Genomic DNA, 18416 nt, shown 5'->3' on the forward strand with positions numbered 1-18416 from the left:
AAGTATAAGTAAATAATTATTTATTGACTTATTGCTGATATTTCGTTGGTGTTATAACCAGCATCTTCAGAGCACAAAAATACAGTTTGTCACAGTACGCGAGACTACAACAACATGGTGTAATAAAGTGACAATGCTCTTGCTGCTGAACTGGCTCACTTACTCTACACCTTTTTGGCCAATGACTATAATCCCCATAAAATAAACAAAATAGTAAATACTCCTAAGAAATCCCTCCCACTATCCACCACGGAGAACTACAACAAGTCACCATCCCATACATTAAAGGCACATCAGAAAAGATATCTAGAATTCTCAATAAACATCAACTACGCACTGTATTCAGACAGTGTGTCAAATTAGCAACTCTCATCCGTTCACCAAAGGACAACATCCCTCCTTTATCACATCCAGGAGTCTACGAGTACCCTGCTCGTGTGATCAAGCTTACTACGCTCAAACAGGAAGAACTGTGGACATCCGCATCAGTGAACATAAAAGATACATCTGGCACTATCGCTAGTGTCAGTGTATCTTTAATGTTCACTGATGTTATCTTTTATGTCCTTTTATGCCAGATGTATCTTTTATATTCTTTTATGTTCAACTGGAAGAAAACAAAAGTACTCCACAGAAGATTTTACAAGTCAGAGAGATTGTTCTTAGAAGCAACAGAAGCCTTGAAACATAGTCTGAATCTCAACAATATGGCTGTATAAATTTGTCTAAGATTTGGGAGACAGTCATCTTAAAACTTAACTAGTACCTGCTTTCTCTCTCTGTGTGTTTTTTTTAGATAGAGGGCGCCTAATTAGGACTTTAGTCTTTGTGTTGTTACTACAATTTTGCTAAACTAGTCCCTTTGTTACACCATGTTGTTGTAGTCTCGCGTACTGTGACAAACTGTGTTTCTGTGCTCTGAAGATGCTGGTTATAACACCAGCGAAATATCAGCAATAAGGCAATAAATAATTATTTATTTATACTTCTGTGTTCTGATATATACCGTCAAAACTAAACAAAATGGTCAGTTCCGTGGAAACGGCACGAAGTAGGAAGCATTGTTGTCGAGAATGTTCAGATACCACTCGAAGTTCAATGTTCGTGGCACCACAGACAGATTTTTCCGATGCCAAACCAGGAAAAACAGGACCATACCATCACACCGCTGCCTCTGAATTTCATAGTTGGGGTTACCCAATCTGGTAAGAGAACCGTTCATGAGGCATCCGCGTCACCAATACCCATCCATCTGCTTTCTCGGATGTCGGCAGACGAATGGCGGTTTTTTTACATATTATCCTTCGTAGCACCCTAAGATCAGGTTCGGTGAGTGTGGCGGGGTCATTCACTGCGGTAGTAATCCATCTCAATATAGTCACTGATTGTTGGCCTTGGATGGCCCTTGTCAACAATTTGCCGAACAGATAGGCCTGCAACATGGCATCCTATCACAACGCCTCTTTCATCTCCGTCATTCCCTTCTCACAGCCATTTCACCTGGCCACAGTTATTACACTAACATGGGGAGCATCATATTCCTCCAATTTACATCGGCTACAAACACGTGACTCGTTACAAGGTAGATGCGCCTTGCTCATGGGCGGGGGGGGGGGTTGTCTGTTGACTTCTTTCCAAGCTATGTATATCAAGCTGTATGGTGTGAAGTGAAGTCTAACAAGATCAAATGCATGGTGCAGTGTTGCTCCAGATCTAGTGAACCAGCTGTTAGTGACGATGAAATTCATCACCAAATAAACTTAATGGTGGTAAACGATTAATCATCATGGGTAACTTTAATTTTTCGAATATTGATTATAACAATGAAATCTGTGAAAACAACGAAGCAAATTTATTGAGTTACAGAACAACTTCCTTAAGCAGCATGTGATAGATATAACTTATGTACAAGATATATCTATCACATGATGTCATAAGTAACTTTCATTACTGACATAAGGATGTCAGTAATGAAAGTTACAAGGCTCAGGCCAGAAGAGTTGCAACGATTTAACCAAAAGCTAAGTGAGAGTATGAAAAAAAAGTGAGCTGCAAGCTAAAGACAACCCAAAAGAATTTTATGGCTATCTTCCAAGAATAGGAAAGAATGAATGTGAAAGGATAACCCTCGTCAAGGCGGTAGGTATGCTACTGGCAGATGCAAAAGATTGTTCAACTAATGAGTGTCAATTTTGCTAAAAGCTGCGAAATGGTGCATGCAACATCGAGCTCAATGCTACTTCTGCACTGGAGGAAGAAACTGTTTTATGAGAAAGTATAATCAGCTGTTGCATAAACTGACTATTAACTCGGACTGATGGAATATCAGCACGGATGCTAAAAGAGTGTTCAGCATAACTGCCTGTTCTTTTGACCTGGTCAAATAAATCAAGTCTGCAAAGGAAAGATTCCGCGGGAGTGAAACGAATACATGATAATCCCATTTCAGGTAGTGCAAAGACGGATGTGTGTAACTCTCGACCACTTATTTTCTCTGGAGTGATGGTGAAGATTTTGGAAAAGCTAATCGTAGGAAAAGTAACCGTAGGAAACCGATGAACAGCATTGGTTTGCGAAAGGAAAGTCATGTTTGAGCAATTGCTCCCATTCCATAATAATGTTAAGATTGAGAGGGACAAGAGGAATGGATACACCATGATATTTTGGAAACTTTGTTAAAGCTCTTGACAGGATTTTAGTATAGATGGCTATTGCGTAAGTTGGAGGATATGAGATATGATTATAATCTACTAGTTTATAATCATATCCCATAAGAGGATGGCTGACTCACAGTTATCAAAAAGTGGTATACGAGGATGTGAGTCTGTTGGATTAAGGGTGATCACTTGAGTATCACAGGGAACAGTCCTTGGTCAATTGTTATTCATTCTTTATATTAATGACATTCGAAGTTTTTACAACAGACATACAGAAATTTGTTGACAATGCAAACATCGGCGGGTTAATCAGGAATACAAATGGCATGCAGTACTTGTAGAATGATTTGAATAAATTGAAATTGTTGACATGTGGAAATGACTGTCAGTTCAATGTTAGTACATATAATACATGCATTTTAGTGTAATGGGATATTCAATGCCATATAATATTGGTGGGATTATACTAGAAGAAACTGATCAGGGCAGGGATCCTGGAGTTTTAGTAGACAGGAAGTTGAATTTCAAGAGCCATATACCAAAGGTTGCAAATTTGACTCAGAATATGATTGCAATTGCTGAAATTAAAAAAAAAAAAAAAAAAAAAAAACATTGAGATGGTAAGTCATGTTGCCTCTTTACAAGGATTTAATATGTCCTCATCTGAACTATATGTGTAGATCTGGTCATCTGGTTTCTGAGGTGATGCAGATACAGTGAATCGTGTGCAACGGAGAATGTTGATGATATCCATACTACAGAATGTAGATAATGAGGAAAGACTGGGAATTTGTGGAATGTAAATGCTGGGAAAACAGGAGAAGGAGCAAATGTATGACAGAGACCTTCAACCTCCTCAAATAAGGGTTATACACGATACTAGTAGAAGGATTTTTTTGAAAGTAGAGAGATGACATCCATAGTTGAGAATGAATGCAGTCAAGAAAGAAGTGCGAGCAAGATTTTCGTATTGAGCGATGCATGATTGAAATAAATTCAAGAAGACATATGACCTCCCTCGATAAGCTCTGACTTCCTGGAAGACTCTTGTAATAAAAATAATAATAATATGTTATTATTATTGCTATTAAAAAGAATCACAGAAAGAAACTATAATAGAAACAAAACTAACAACAGCTCAGAGCGACATAAAGGAAACCTGGCACTTGATCAATGAAATGCTAGATAAAACATATAAATCCATTGTCTCTAAAACGATAAAACACAGCTTTATATATATTTATATTACACAGATTTATATATATATATATATATATATATATATATATATATATATATATATATATATACAGGGTGTTCGGGATAAATTTGACAGTTTCGTAAGGAAAAAGAAAATCTTCTTTGTATCTATTAAATTTAATGAATTGACAAAAAAACATTACAGGCAGAGTTAATTACAATACTATCAACAAGATTTACTCAAAATAACCACCATTAGCATCGATCACAGCTTCAATTCTGCTTCGGAACCTCGAACAAGCTGATGCTACAGTCTCCCTGGGAAGGGCCGCAAAAACTGTTTTAATTTTATCCATTAACTGGGCTTTTGTATTACTGGAAGTGCGATTGGTGTCTTTTTCAACTGCGCCCCATACAAAATAATCCATGGGGTTAAGGTCTGGGGAGTTTGGAGGCCAAACATTTGGACTGGTGAAGTCGTAGAAATTTTCAGACAACCATTTTTGACTTTTCCCAGAGGTGTGGCAAGGGGCCGAATCCTGCTGCCATACATACGGCCTACCATTGGCTACCCTTGTTATCCAGGGCTTGACTACAGTTAGCAACTCCACGAACAAAGCCCGAATTCCAATGCCAGGGTTCTTCAACACCTGTTCCTGCAGATTTGCGAGGAATTCTGCTGTACGAACGCAATCAGATCGTCTGCTAGGGATCTTTCTTCTTGCTACATCCTCGTAGTCACCATTGCAAGTCTCTAGTTCATGCCTGATTGTTTTTACTGTATTCAGGGAGCATTGGGCAGCAGTCGTAATATCCTTATTTTGATGGCGGGCACGAATCATCATGATACAAGTTATTCTCTTCCATGATTCAGGTGGGTTCCAGCTATCCATCCTTTCTGACATCTTGTATATGAATGAAGAAGGGTCCAAACTTTTAAATGAAGAGAAGTGTGTGTTAATACATGTAACTTACGGAAAAATATAATTAATTATAAATATGTCAAATTTATCCCGAACACCCTGTATATATATATATATATATATATATATATATATATATATATATATATATATATATATATATATATATATATATATATATATATAAATGAATTTAAATGACTATATACCGAGAAAGAAAAGTTTAATATTAAAATACGACTAGTTTCGTTGAAATTCAACTTCTTCAGGTATCACAGGCAAAGAATTAAATAAAAAATAACAGAGACATGATAAAATACATTAACAGATCTAGTATAAAACACACAAGTACACTTAAAACAGGAATGCTTGCTTGAGTTCCAACTGAAGTTGACTACGTGCGTGAGCTGACACGAGTGCGCCAGTATTGGACAGTGGTAATGTGTACATCAGAAATATTGTAGCTACGGCTGTTATTAATATGAAATGAATCAAGTGATATTTCTCTAGATTCAATTACTCTTCTTTCAAGTTCATCATAGCACACATGGATATTAGAAGTTTGGGGCCAGTCTACGAGGTGTTCGCGGCTTTCATCCGAGTTGATAGAGAAGAGAACGTGTCTAGAGAGAGCGCTGGTCCTAGTTCTGTTGTAGGAAATGTCTCTTTGGTGTTCTTCCATGCGTAAAAGGATGGATTTAGCTGTCTGGCAGTAGTATGGTTTGCCACAATCACACAAAATCTTGTAGACTCCTGGATACTGAGTAGGAAGATGTTTCATTTTAGGTCTACTTAGTATGGAGCGAAGTTTAGGAAACGTAGTGAAGCAAGTTCTAATGTTGAATTTCTGAAGCATTTTGGCTAGTTTTGGGGAGAGAGCTGATGTATGGTAACGAAACAAAAGCTCTTGGTGGAGAAGAATCTTCAAAAGCAGTTGAGCGGTGGACAGAGAGAAATTTATTAATCTTTTTAAGAGAGAATCCATTGTTAACAAAAGACTTTTTTTAAAAAATTGAGTTCATATTCAATTTCTGTTTCATCTGTTAACAAAGATCTTAATACCAAACTTTTGTGGAGGGTAGTGATGGGAAGAAGTATGAAGGTATCTGTCTGTGTGAGTGGGTTTTATAAAAATGGAGATTTTGATATTTTCAGCGCATCTCGTAAGTTTTAAGTCCAGTAAGGGAAGACAGTCGTCGGATTCCAGTTCACAAGTGAAATTGATTTTCAGATGAAACTTGTTGAGGTGGTCCAGAAAAAAGTTGAGGTTGTTGACACCGTGTTCCCAGATGAGAAATACATCGTCAATATAACGATACCATACTTTAGGTTTAAGAGTCGAGGAATTAATTGCTTTTTCTTCAAAATCCTTAAGAAATATGTCAGCAAGAGAGCGGACTGCCCATAGCTAAACCTGAGTTTTGTTTATAAATTTTGTTATCGTATTTGAAGTATCCTGAGTTCACACAGTGAGAAAGTAAGGAAAAAAATTTCTTGGATAGTTTCTTCTGGAGAAGGTTTAGAACTTCTTGAGTAGTTCTAAAGTGAAGAGGGAAACTCAGGATACTTCAAATACGATACCAAAATTTATAAAGAAAACTCAGGTTTAGCTATGGGCAGTCCGCAATCAATGCTCTCTACAGCTGCAATCACCTCTTGATTCGAAGGAAAACGCTGACCAGCGAGGAAGAGTTTTAGTTTTGGGAAGAGATAGAAGTCAGATGGAGCCAAATCTGGGGAATAGGACGGATGTTCCAACAATTTATAGTGCAGATGCCTTAAGATGATTTTTTTCTTCTGCAAACCGGGTTTTTTCTCACGAATTTTTTCATCTAATCTGGTTAAAAGATCGGAATAATATTCCTGGTTATTGTTTTACTCTTTTCAAGATAATTAATAAACAAAATGCCTTTAGCATCCCAAAACACCGATGCCATGACCTTTCCTGCTGATGGAACCAACTTTGTCATCTTTGGCCTTCTGTCCACTGTTTGGATTCTGGTGTGTACTGGTGAATCAAGTCTCATCCGTAGTAATAAATCGACGCATAAAATCAGTTTTATTCTTGTTAAAATGCTCCAAGCGCTGTTCAGAGATTTTCATGTGAGTGCGTTTTTGATCTGCTGTGAGCAAGCCCGACACCCATCTTGTGCAAAGCTTTATCATTTGCAATTCTTCATGCAAAATATATCCTACACGTTCTTTTGAAATGCCCATAGTCTCGGCAATTTCACGCACATTGAACTCGCCGGTCATCCAATACCATATCGTGCACTTGATCTCTAGTGATTTCTAGTGTTGTTACACTTTTTGGACGTCCTTCACGTGGATCATCTTCAAGGCTGGTACGGCAATGTTTAAACTTGGCAGCCCATTTCTTAATTGTCGAAAACGAAGGAGAAGAGCGCCCGTAAACTTTTATGAACTTCGAATGAATTTCTTTTTACGCTAAATCTTCTTTTACAAAGAATTGTACAACCGTAATTTTACAAACGTATATATATATATACGTGTGGAACCTTTATCTGGTCTCTTTCGACTAAAGGTGAGCTAGCTGATCTCATATGGGGGGGTCGGGGATTTTTTCACCAGAAACTCTGGTTTTTCGTCCCCCAGAACAGGCAAATCGGACTGAACACAGGCATTTACACACGCCGGAAGGCATAGAACTAACCACCTTATCCTCGATACGGTAGCGGTTAAGTGCAGAAAAATCCTCGACACTGCAAGGTAAAAGAGGAAGGAAGGAAGAAGGTATATATATATATATATATATATATATATAATCTTTTTTTTGTATATATAAACCCCCTGAAAAGAACAAAATATTAAAAAAAAAAAAAAACTATACCCAACCCATAGAAACTAAATATCTCACTAATATCTCATTAACCGACATTCCTCCTCATACGCATAAAGCACCGATCCTAAAACCAGAATATCCTCACACAGGTGAAAACAACACGTTATCTAATAAGTTGATCTAACTTGAAATAGCCACACAAATTTTCTACACAACAAAGTCAGAATAATAGCATGCAACTATGTCAATTAAAAGACATTCCTCCCACATGCATAAAAATACTAATACTAAATTATACTAATTATATTAATACTTTATACTAATTTATAAGGCATTGGGCCTCTGGGAGACCGATCCTAAAACCAGAATATCCTCACACAGGTGAAAACAGCACGTTATCTAATAAGTTGATCTAACTTGAAATAGCCACACAAATTTTCTACACAACAAAGTCAGAATAATAGCATGCAACTATGTCAATTAAAAGACATTCCTCCCACATGCATAAAAATACTAATACTAAATTATACTAATTATATTAATACTTTATACTAATTTATAAGGCATTGGGCCTCTGGGAGACCGAGTGGTTAGTATATCCGCTCTCCAGCCAAGAGGCTACGGGTTCAAATCCCGATGTTTGTGATAGTCTTACACCTTCATACATTTATCCATTCATACAAGTGAATAAACTCTCTCCCAAGATGGACTGGGTCACCATGGAAGAAGTAGACGCAATCCTCCTGCAATGGGAGAGACCTTCATTCTGTAGTGGGTGGGAAAAATAGGCTAATCATCATAAGGCATCATAAATTCATCATAAATTAGAGCCTCCGTAGCTCAGTGGGTATAGACGAAGTCCTTTATCTGGTTTTCAACAGGCAAACCTCCCCGTGATCTACAGTGATGAATACTTGCCTTTAGGGGGATGCAGCAGAGGAGTGACGATCTGGCTGTATTAATTCGTCGTAAACCCCTCATTAAGGGCGAAAGATCGACTCGTCCTGAGGAACGGATGAGAAGGGAAGAAAGAAGATAAAACATTATATGAAAACATATAATGCTTTATCTTCTTAATTTTAAGATATACAATCACATCATGCGAATTCAGCGCAAACTACAGACCTAACAGATTACAACCGTTGAATCGTTGCGACTGATATTCTGGAAACAAAGAGAAGAACATCCCACATTCATATGGATCACAATGCAGAACACAAAATATTTAAGGTAAAACACTGATGCCACTAAACAGTCATGCTAAAACACTACTTCAGTCCAAGCTACAGAATAACTCCATATGCATCCGTAGTGCAATTACAAAAACCACGATAAGTAGCGTCTTTCGAATGGAAAATGCAAAAGATCGACTCTCGTCATGAAGAGAGGAATATCTCTCTCTCTCTCTCTCTCTCTCTCTCTCTCTCTCTCTCTCTCTCTCTCTTCAATTGAAAGTGAGTGTTATCCGATCTCATACAGAGGTAGTAGGGTTTTTTCTCCTGGAAACTCGGGTTTTTCATCCCGCATACAGACAAATCGGCCATGAAAACACACTCGATTTACAGACAAAGATTCTAGTGGTGATGGTGTATGTAATATGTAGTAAATGGCTCTTTGTGTAAACCAGCGTTTCCCAGATTTTTTCTACGACGGAACACTTCACAAATCCTGAAATTTTCACCGAACACCTTGGTTACTTTGTAATGTATTAATAATTAATTATGGCATAATCATAAAGAGTATTAGTACACTTATGTATACGGTGTGACATGTTGACAAATATAAAATTACATTTAAATCAGTTATCAATCAATGGACTAATGAAATCTTGTAGCGTATTGTAGTTTCCTTAGGCCAACATCATTAAATTAATTTGTGCTGATTTTCATTGACATATCCCATTCTAATCACCAAACTTTATAATATTATTATAAGTATTTACGAGTGAATGCAGACTTTTTCTCCTGTGTGCTGGGAGTTTTCCCCTCCTTTTGTACATCCTGGAGATCGCTTTGTAGGCTGGAGGTGGATGAATCACTATCTATTGCGTTACAAACACCTTCAATAAGAGATTTTTTAACACCAAATTTAAACAAAGTCCTTTTGTTTCATATTAAAATTTAAATCTCTAGGCCTATTACTTTTAAAAAATCACTGCTCTACGGTTTCGAAACAAGCACTTTCACCCTATAATACGAACCTGCGAAGAAAGTATTCAGTATTAGTAGATTTGAGAACTGGATACAGACTACTTTGATCTTCAATTTCAGTGGAAAAATTTTCTTTATACTTCCTTGCTGATTGGTCACTAACATTTGCAACACAGATGTCATTTCGTTCAGTTTTGAGAATAGCGGATACGCCTCCCGTTGTTGTAATCGGCTTGCAGGCAATATTTATGACCAGTCATAAACAGCGGTATTCCCTTTCCCGAATTACTTCCATGTTTTAAAATACACGGCTTGGTCAATGACATCACGGAACACTGGTGTTCCGCGGAACACAATTTGAGAAACCCTGGTGTAAACGATGATAGTGGCATTCTGTGCAGTTAGTGGATTAAGTGGAAGAGACGGAAAGTTGCAGAGTAGTGAGTAGTTCCACCCCTCGATGAGTCCTTGGAGGTTCAGGTCATAATAATAATAATAACTAGAACAACATATCAGATAAGGTTACAGTCAACAAACTACATAACATATAAGTATAATAATCACTACGGCAAAGCCAACGGGAGCTGCTAACATACCTGACATGATTAACAAACCGCTATCTAATCAGTAAGAGAAATCTAAAAATCTACGGTGAAACGAGCGCTATATAGGCATTATAGTGAGATGCAAAATTAGAGGGAATTTACTAAAAAAAAAATGCATATCAATTCCTCTCAAACATCAACACCTGGACACAAACACGTCCTGCTCCACCCCTTCAAACAAAGGTCAAACCTGAGCACATGCAGTGATTCTCCGTGGACTCGCTTCTACACGAGTGTGTGTGTGTGTGTGTGTGTGTGTGTGTGTGTGTGTGTGTGTGTGTGTGTGTGTGTGTGTGTGTGTGTGTGTGTGTGTGTGTGTGTGTGTGTGTGTGTGTGTCCCTTTAATCCGCATGTTTCATCAAATTGTAATAATTTGTCCTTTTTCTTTTAGGATGTATAACCACTCTATTCGCCAGATCTGGCCATCTGACTATTTCCCATTAATAAATTTAAAGAAACACTTGAAACAAACAAAATTACCACAGATGATGAAATCATATCTGCAGCTGAGGATTGATTTGTGCAACAAGGAAAAGCACACAAAATACTGAGAACGTTCGTTTTTTGATAAACATTCATTATCGTTTATGTTACCGTGCACAGAACGTTTTGCTTGTTTGTTTGTTTGTTCAGGTTGTTCGTATTTTTGCTGTTGTACTAAACTTATCTGAGGTAAATATTAGATGGCGGTGATTTCGTGGTTTTATATATATATATATATATATATATATATATATATATATATATATATATATATATATATATATATATATATATATATATATATATATATGTATGTATGTATGTATGTATGTATGTATGTATACACACTCGTATAGGCCTGCAACATAGCATCCTATCACAAAGCCTCTTTCAAAACGTCAGCTCCCCTTCTAGCAGCCATTTCACATGGACACAGTTTTGTACTGACTTGGGAGCATTATATTCCTCCAATTTTTACCGGCTACAAACAAGAATTTCAAAGCAAATAATTCTTTAATATGTTCTTCGAGGTGACTTCCTATCTTTAGGTTGACACCGAGTTACAATTTTTCACAAAACTGGCAAATGTAACCAACATTAAAGAATAGCATAGACTAAGAACTTGAACGTTTATTATTATTATTATTATTATTGTAATGTAATATGTAATGTATGTATTATATGTAATCAAATGTATGTAATGTATGTAATAACTGTAACAAAAGTATGCAATATAGAGTGATTATATCCATTGATATTGTATATATAGAGTGTAAAATTGCAAAGCTACATCTGTAATAATCATCATTATGAATATTATAATAATATACGTTGTAAACAGTGATTGTTATTATTATTATTATTTAAAAAACTTTATGTACGAGAAAGTATTTGTTATGCATAATTGTGTTCATATAATGTATGTAATTTATCTAAGAAATAATAAAATGTTAAAAAAATAAAAATAAAAAATAATAATAATTATTATTATTATTATTATTTAATATTAGTCATGCATAAAACACATCCGATAAAGTGGGCTGTGTCTTTGTATGCAGTGCATAAATGGTTGTTGCTGACTGCTAGATAAACCTGTTGACTCCAGAAAGTCACTCTCGCACACACTCACAAGAGACTTCTCCTTCGCATGAAGAGAGAGAGAGAGAGAGAGAGCTAATCAATACAAGCACCCCAAAACGCTGCAGCAATATATTACGACATAACAGTTAAGAGCGAGAAAGAGAAATAACAATGTTTGGAAACAAAAATACTCCAAAACTTTTTTGTGTAAAAAAGTCTGACACTAACGGGGTGAAGAGACGAAAATATGATATGAATTAAGTAATCACCTAGGTAAGGAATTGAAAAGAATTATTTAACCTTGTGCAAATTCTATAGTTATACGACCGAAGCAAAAAATGGTTAAGATACAAGAGTAAGGAACTTTGTAAATAAATTACAAAAAATTCAAAGGCTTTACATAATGTCGCGATCGAAATTATTTTTCTTTTTTCAATATGTGTGTGTGTTAATAACATTGGAATTTCGATAATATGCATGTCTCTGTAGGTAAAGGAAGTATGCGTCCCTATTATATGTTTAAAAAATGTATCGAATATATTTGAGAAATTCATAGTCATCAAGTAGAGAAATGTATCCCTTAAATTTTAAGGGATTCGTTTGAAAACAGAACAATTAGAAAATGCGAAATAACATAGAATTATATTAAATGTATTTAAATACGTTTGTTTTTTGTTTCGTGTTTCGCGCTGATCTAATGATTGCTCGATTATGAAACCTGTTTACACTAAAAGCTGGAATGCAATGTTTTTCATATTTTCAAATGCAAATAATCAACCAAAAGTAAACAGGTTGTCATAGTTATCTTAAAGATTAGTATTTTTCTAAATTACTCACGTAAGCATGCTTTTGCTAAGAAATGCTGATATGTACGTTGAAGACTCACTTAAAAATGTGCATGACGTCAAAGACTAAAAGAAAACAATAACGACCATTTTTTCATAAATTCTTTTTTTTTAAAAAAAAAGGTTGACATAACTGGTGGATAGAGAAAAGAAATGCACCTAAAAAGTAGCGTTTGAAAAGTGAAGCCGATTATAACTCACTTGGCACTTCTGTTCTACTCGTCTGAAAAAAACGCAAAATGAAATGCTGTTCTGATAATTGGATGTTTTATGAGTTGAATGAAGGTCGTAAAATAAAATATAAAAATACTCTTTTAGCGAGTAAATTTAATGAATACCATATTACAAATAATAATAATAATAATATGATTGCATTCTTACAAAAAATGCAATAAATATTTCAAGTTTTTATTTCATTTTTTTATTTTATTTCAAGTTCAAGTTTTTATATTTAAATATTTTATTATATCTTTCTAGTATATATTTTGATAAAATGAGTTGAAGGTCATAAAATAAAATACAAAAATATTAATTTCGCGAGTAAATTTAACGAATACCATATTACAAATAATAATAATGTATAGGCCTTTTGTTAGAAATGCAATGACTTAAAAAAAGTATTTACTTTATGTTGTAAATATTATGTGAGCATCTTGCAAGTTTCGAATACCGTTTCTTTTCACAAATTTCAATAACATTGCTGCACCATTACCGATTACGGACGCCAAACTCATTATCTGGTAATTATAGATGTAATCCTAATGTAATTACAAATGTCAATCTGTAATTGCATCTGCTACACCAACAGGCTATATTATTATTATTAGTAGTAGTAATATCCACACCCGACCTCCACGGAGTCAGAGACTCATCGTGGGAGGTACTCACTATTGCATACAATGCTAATCTAACTTCGTCTTAAACTGATTCAATGTGTCCACATCCATCGTAATGGATGTGGACACATTGAATCCCATCTTGAATCTCATCGTAAGAACGAATACATGTAAATGTTTTTAAATAGTAGAAGAATTCTGTACTTCTGTACAGAGTGCATCAGTAGAAAATTAAGACAAAATACTAACTTATCAATTACGTTATTTTTAACTTAATAATAATTATAACGGCACTAACACTCGATTATTTTACATTCCTATGATCTACGATTCTTACTTGGAGCAAGGGTATGGTTAATGCACCATTTTATCCATGCGACTCACGCCTCAAATGCATTGGATTAGCACACTTTTTATTTACTTGTATTGGTTTTCATCTAAGTTTTCACAGGAAGTTGGTACTGTATCGGGAAACGGAGAAATTAGTTATTTAAAACGCGTATTAATAATTAAATAATCTGTATTTTTTTTCTCTTATTTTCTTGAAGTTTTTAAATTTTTTTTATTCAAAAATATAAGGCGGAGGAAATATGCAACAAATTTTCCGGCAATGAAACTGCAAATATTAAAATAATAAAGACAGATACAATACAGATTATGTGAGGGAATTGTCTTTAACACAGCAGACAAAATAATTGTTTACTTTTGCGGTATTTTTTTTTTATCCACTTTCTATTGATAGTGACCCTCACAGAGATCAGACAGCTTCCGATTAACAGAGAAGAAAGCCTACATTACTGTTTTCTTCAGAATTCTATCACAAAAGAAATAAATTACAAAAACTCTAATATAACGCCAGAGAAGATTCATCTCAGACTGCATTCTTTTACAACGAGAAAAGCATTGCAAAAAAAAAAAATATATATATATATATATATATATATTCTTCAAATGGTAGTGAATGATCCGAGGTCTCATTTCCGAACGAAATATTTTATCTGATAGTATTTTATTTTTATTTCTTTATTTATTTTCCATGTTAGATATACGAATATATATGGGTTACACCATAATCCTTTTCTTTTCCGCTGCATAAGAAACTTGTTTACGAGGGATGTCTGGAAATTTCTGATAAACACCTAGAACAAAAATTAATTAATTTTATGTCTTCATATATATCCTAAAAGAAAAAGAACAAATTATTAATTTGATGAAATGGGGGTTAAAGAGTTTTAAGACATGTTCTTTATTGTGGTTATATATATCCAGTATATCCAATGTCGTATTATATTAATGGAGTTATGCAAGAAGAAACTGATCAGGCTAGGGATATTGGAGATTAGTAGAGAGCAAGTTGAAGTTCAGGGGTCATGTAGCAAAGATTACAAATACAACTCAAAAGATAATTGCAATGCTTAAATGAACTTTCACATGCAAAGATCCTCCTCCTTCCCCTCCTTATACGTATATTAGTCCTAGTGGCCTATTACATTGTATTAGGCATGGCCTATTACGATTTGAAACCGCGACCGAGGATAAGATGGTTAGCCCTATGCCTCCCGGTGTGTCCTATGTCTGTAGATGCCTGGGTTCACGTGGCCGGTTTGCCTGTTCTGGGGGACAAAAAACCCGAGTTTCCGGGTGAAAAAAAACCGGGCTAACTCACCTTTAGTCGAAAGACCAGATAAAAGTTCCTCACGAATCGAACCCAGATCTTTCCGACCAAAGGGCTTGGTCTATACTGACTGAGCTACAGAGGCTCAGGTAAAGATAAAGATGTCATTTTGTCTCATTACAAGACCTTTATAAGCCCTCACTTGGTCTTTTGTGCGCAGGTCTAGTCTCCTGGTTTCGTTGTGATTTTGATACAGTGGAAAGAGTCAAAAGAGAGTGTTAAAAATGATATCAGGATTGTGGAATACAGATTGCGAAGACAGATTGAGAATTTGTAGACACTGCAAATACGAGCAACCAGTAGAAAGATGGGTGATATGATTGAGACTTGCAAACTTCTGAAAGGGTCATACAGGATTTCAATTGATGAAATTTTTCAATTTATGGAGGGACAAGAGGGCATCCTTGGAAGCTGAGAATGAAGGAGGCTAAAAAATGGATAAGGGCTAGATTTTTCTCTCATAGGGTGGTGAGTGATTGGAATGGATTGCCATTGGATGTGGTATGTGCAAGCAGTGTGAATGAATTCAAGGATAAGTATAATAGCTGATGCGTGTAGTATGTGGCCTCCATCGATGAGTCCCTGTCTCCCTGGATGTCTCTCTTTTTTTTTTTAACTCAGAAGAAAAGATTTATTTTTTGCAAGATACACATTTTTCTATGCACAAGTTAAAAGAAGATGAAGATAAATTATTTAGCAGGTTTAAAGTTTTAGCTTAGTCCTCCTCCAGTGCGTCTCTTGGCATTATATCTGATTGTATTTCCAGTTTTCATACGTGTCCACTGCGGTATTGGACTAATTTGTTTCATATTTTTGGCAAGCTTATGTACAGAAATATCTAAAAGAAAACTCCGATAATCAATATAACTAGCACCTACAAACGTACCATGCAAAAAAAAAAAAAAAAAATATATATATATATATATATATATAATTTTAAATTTTAATTTTAATTTTTAAATTATAATAAAAAATCTTAATAATAATAATAATATTAGTTGCTTTAATATCATTGATGAAAAATTTGTTATAAGTGTTTAGCAGAATTTCCAGATCCCCCTCGTATGTGTGCATTATTATCAAATAAGAAATTCACGATATTTTTCATTTTCAAAGGATTTTACTTATTTTAGTTACGCTACTTCATAATAATGATTTTCAAAAACAGTTTTAAAATTTAATTATACTTTTTTTGGGGGGAAGGAGCGTTTGTGAACGGGCTGAGTCTACACATGTGGATGTGTAGTGAATGCGTCCAATCATAATATGATTGATACGTCACATCTTTTTTAAACGTGTTAAAAGCCTAGTGATGCAGCTGCTCAGTCAAAATATCCATTTGACTTATTCAGTGGAACATTTCAACTAAGCGAATATCTTCATTTTTAAGTCTTGAATTTCATTCTCGCATAGGAGATATGTACGGATCAATAACATACATAACTGATTTCTGGTTTCATACAGACAAACGTGATGTAGGAAATGATGATTAGTGGTGGTTCGCTGTAGTTTATTATTATTATTATTTTGTGACATCTCCAAGGAGTCCAAAGACTCATCGAGGGAGGGTACCTGCTCTAGAAAGCTCCATGTCCACTACTTAATTCACCAACTACACCAACCGCTACTACCATCATCTTCTACACCAACGCCATCTACTACCCACCACCACCACTAGTATTTTTTGTCTGTAAATCACGTGTGTTCTGAGGGAAAATTTGTCTGTATGCGGAATGAAAAACCCGAGCTTCCCGGAGAAAAACCCTGCTACCTCCGTATGAGATCGGATAACTCACCTTCAATTTATATTAAAAATATATATAAAGATTCTTCCTGTCACGACAAGAATAGAACTTTGCCCTTTCCAATCGAATGGCATAACATACCGTCGTTCTTCCAATTGCACTGCGGAGGCGCTGTGGAAACGTAGAGTTGTAGAGTAGATGGCCTCCCTCAATAACTCTTTAGATCCTTGGAGGTGTCACGTAATAATAATAATAATAATAATAATAATAATAATAATAAGATTAAATGTGTTTGCGAAAATTCATATGATGCCCATTTGATACAAAAATAAATAAATGAATGAATAAAATGCTCTCAAAACCAGACCCTAATTATTACTATTGTAACAGATTAGTAAAACAAAAAAAAAAAAGTTAAAAGGGAATTTTCTAATGTAAATCAAATCATGTGCATGATATGGATTACTTAATTTTAAATTTTGAGATATGAGTAACAAAGTTCTCTCTTTAAAAATAAATATCAAGTTTTGGTCCAGTTTACGAAAGGTAAGTTTAAATACCCTCTCTGTTCTGAATCCTGCATAGGGTTCAGAAGCAGGAAAGATCTAGATTTCAACATAGTCTTTTTAAGGCTTTTCAAGTAAAGGAGAATTGGCCGATTTTATATGGAGAATTTTTCTTCCCAAAAGAAGAAAAAAAAAACTGAGTTGTCGGGGTCTGCAAAAACAAATCAGCAGCAACTGACACACACAACTGACAGATGGACAGACTTATCTACTGGCCATAGTTGCTTGAAGACAATCCTAAACGCAACAACCAACTAAGTTGAATTACGCAGTTTTCATTAGTGTTACAAAACATGAACAGCTAATCCAGTGAATTCCAATGTTAATAATTTTGCAGCAAACCTGACACTATTCATCCGTCGTAGATTTTGCCGGTCATGAAAAGTTGACTTATTTAAACATCAGATAGTGTTGCGTCCAATATTTCGGGTTCATTCTCACCAAAATTGAAACATTAATCGTATCGAATTCGCAACAAAATCACCTGGTCAAGGTTACATCCTTATGGAATACCTGTATAATAAACCATGTAAATAAAGGTTCATCGCCAGTCTGTAGTAATGGCTTCTGAGTCCAAGAATTCTGGGAAAATGAGTTATCGCTCCGTTGCAGCTAAGCCTTAACAGCCTGTCCTCGGTCTATTCGAATCATTTGCTTTCTACAGCTTTCTTGGCAGCATTCCAAACTGCTACTGTTATCTCTACGACAATTACCTGGGGGTCTAGAAGTTGCGATTTTTAGTACGACCGCAGGTGAAGTTTTTGTGACAATTGGTGAAAAAGTCCGATGAAAGAATCTAGGATTGGGGAGGGGGGGTGAATTGGGGTTTGTCCTCAAATCAGCCAAAT

At 35.4% G+C, this 18416-nt stretch overlaps 1 protein-coding gene across 5 annotated transcripts in view; it reads right to left on the reverse strand.

Annotated features, from left to right (window-relative positions):
- The window catches only part of LOC150100913 (protein NDRG3-like), a 398002-nt gene that overhangs the window by 317743 nt on the left and 61843 nt on the right, over positions 1-18416 (reverse strand). Inside the window, exon 1 of one of the 5 annotated variants that reach the window (XM_090401075.1) lies at positions 13920-14043. The exons of the other annotated variants lie outside the window; for them this stretch is intronic. The gene's annotated coding sequence lies outside the window, so the exon portion shown is untranslated. Of the gene's footprint in view, positions 1-13919; positions 14044-18416 lie in introns of those variants that run through there. 5 annotated transcript variants of the gene reach the window in all.

This window comes from Typopeltis vanoorti, chromosome 12 (assembly GCF_054136105.1).
Source record: "Typopeltis vanoorti isolate ZY-2024b chromosome 12, IOZ_Tvanoo_1.0, whole genome shotgun sequence".
Taxonomy (NCBI): Eukaryota; Metazoa; Arthropoda; class Arachnida; order Uropygi; family Thelyphonidae; genus Typopeltis; species Typopeltis vanoorti.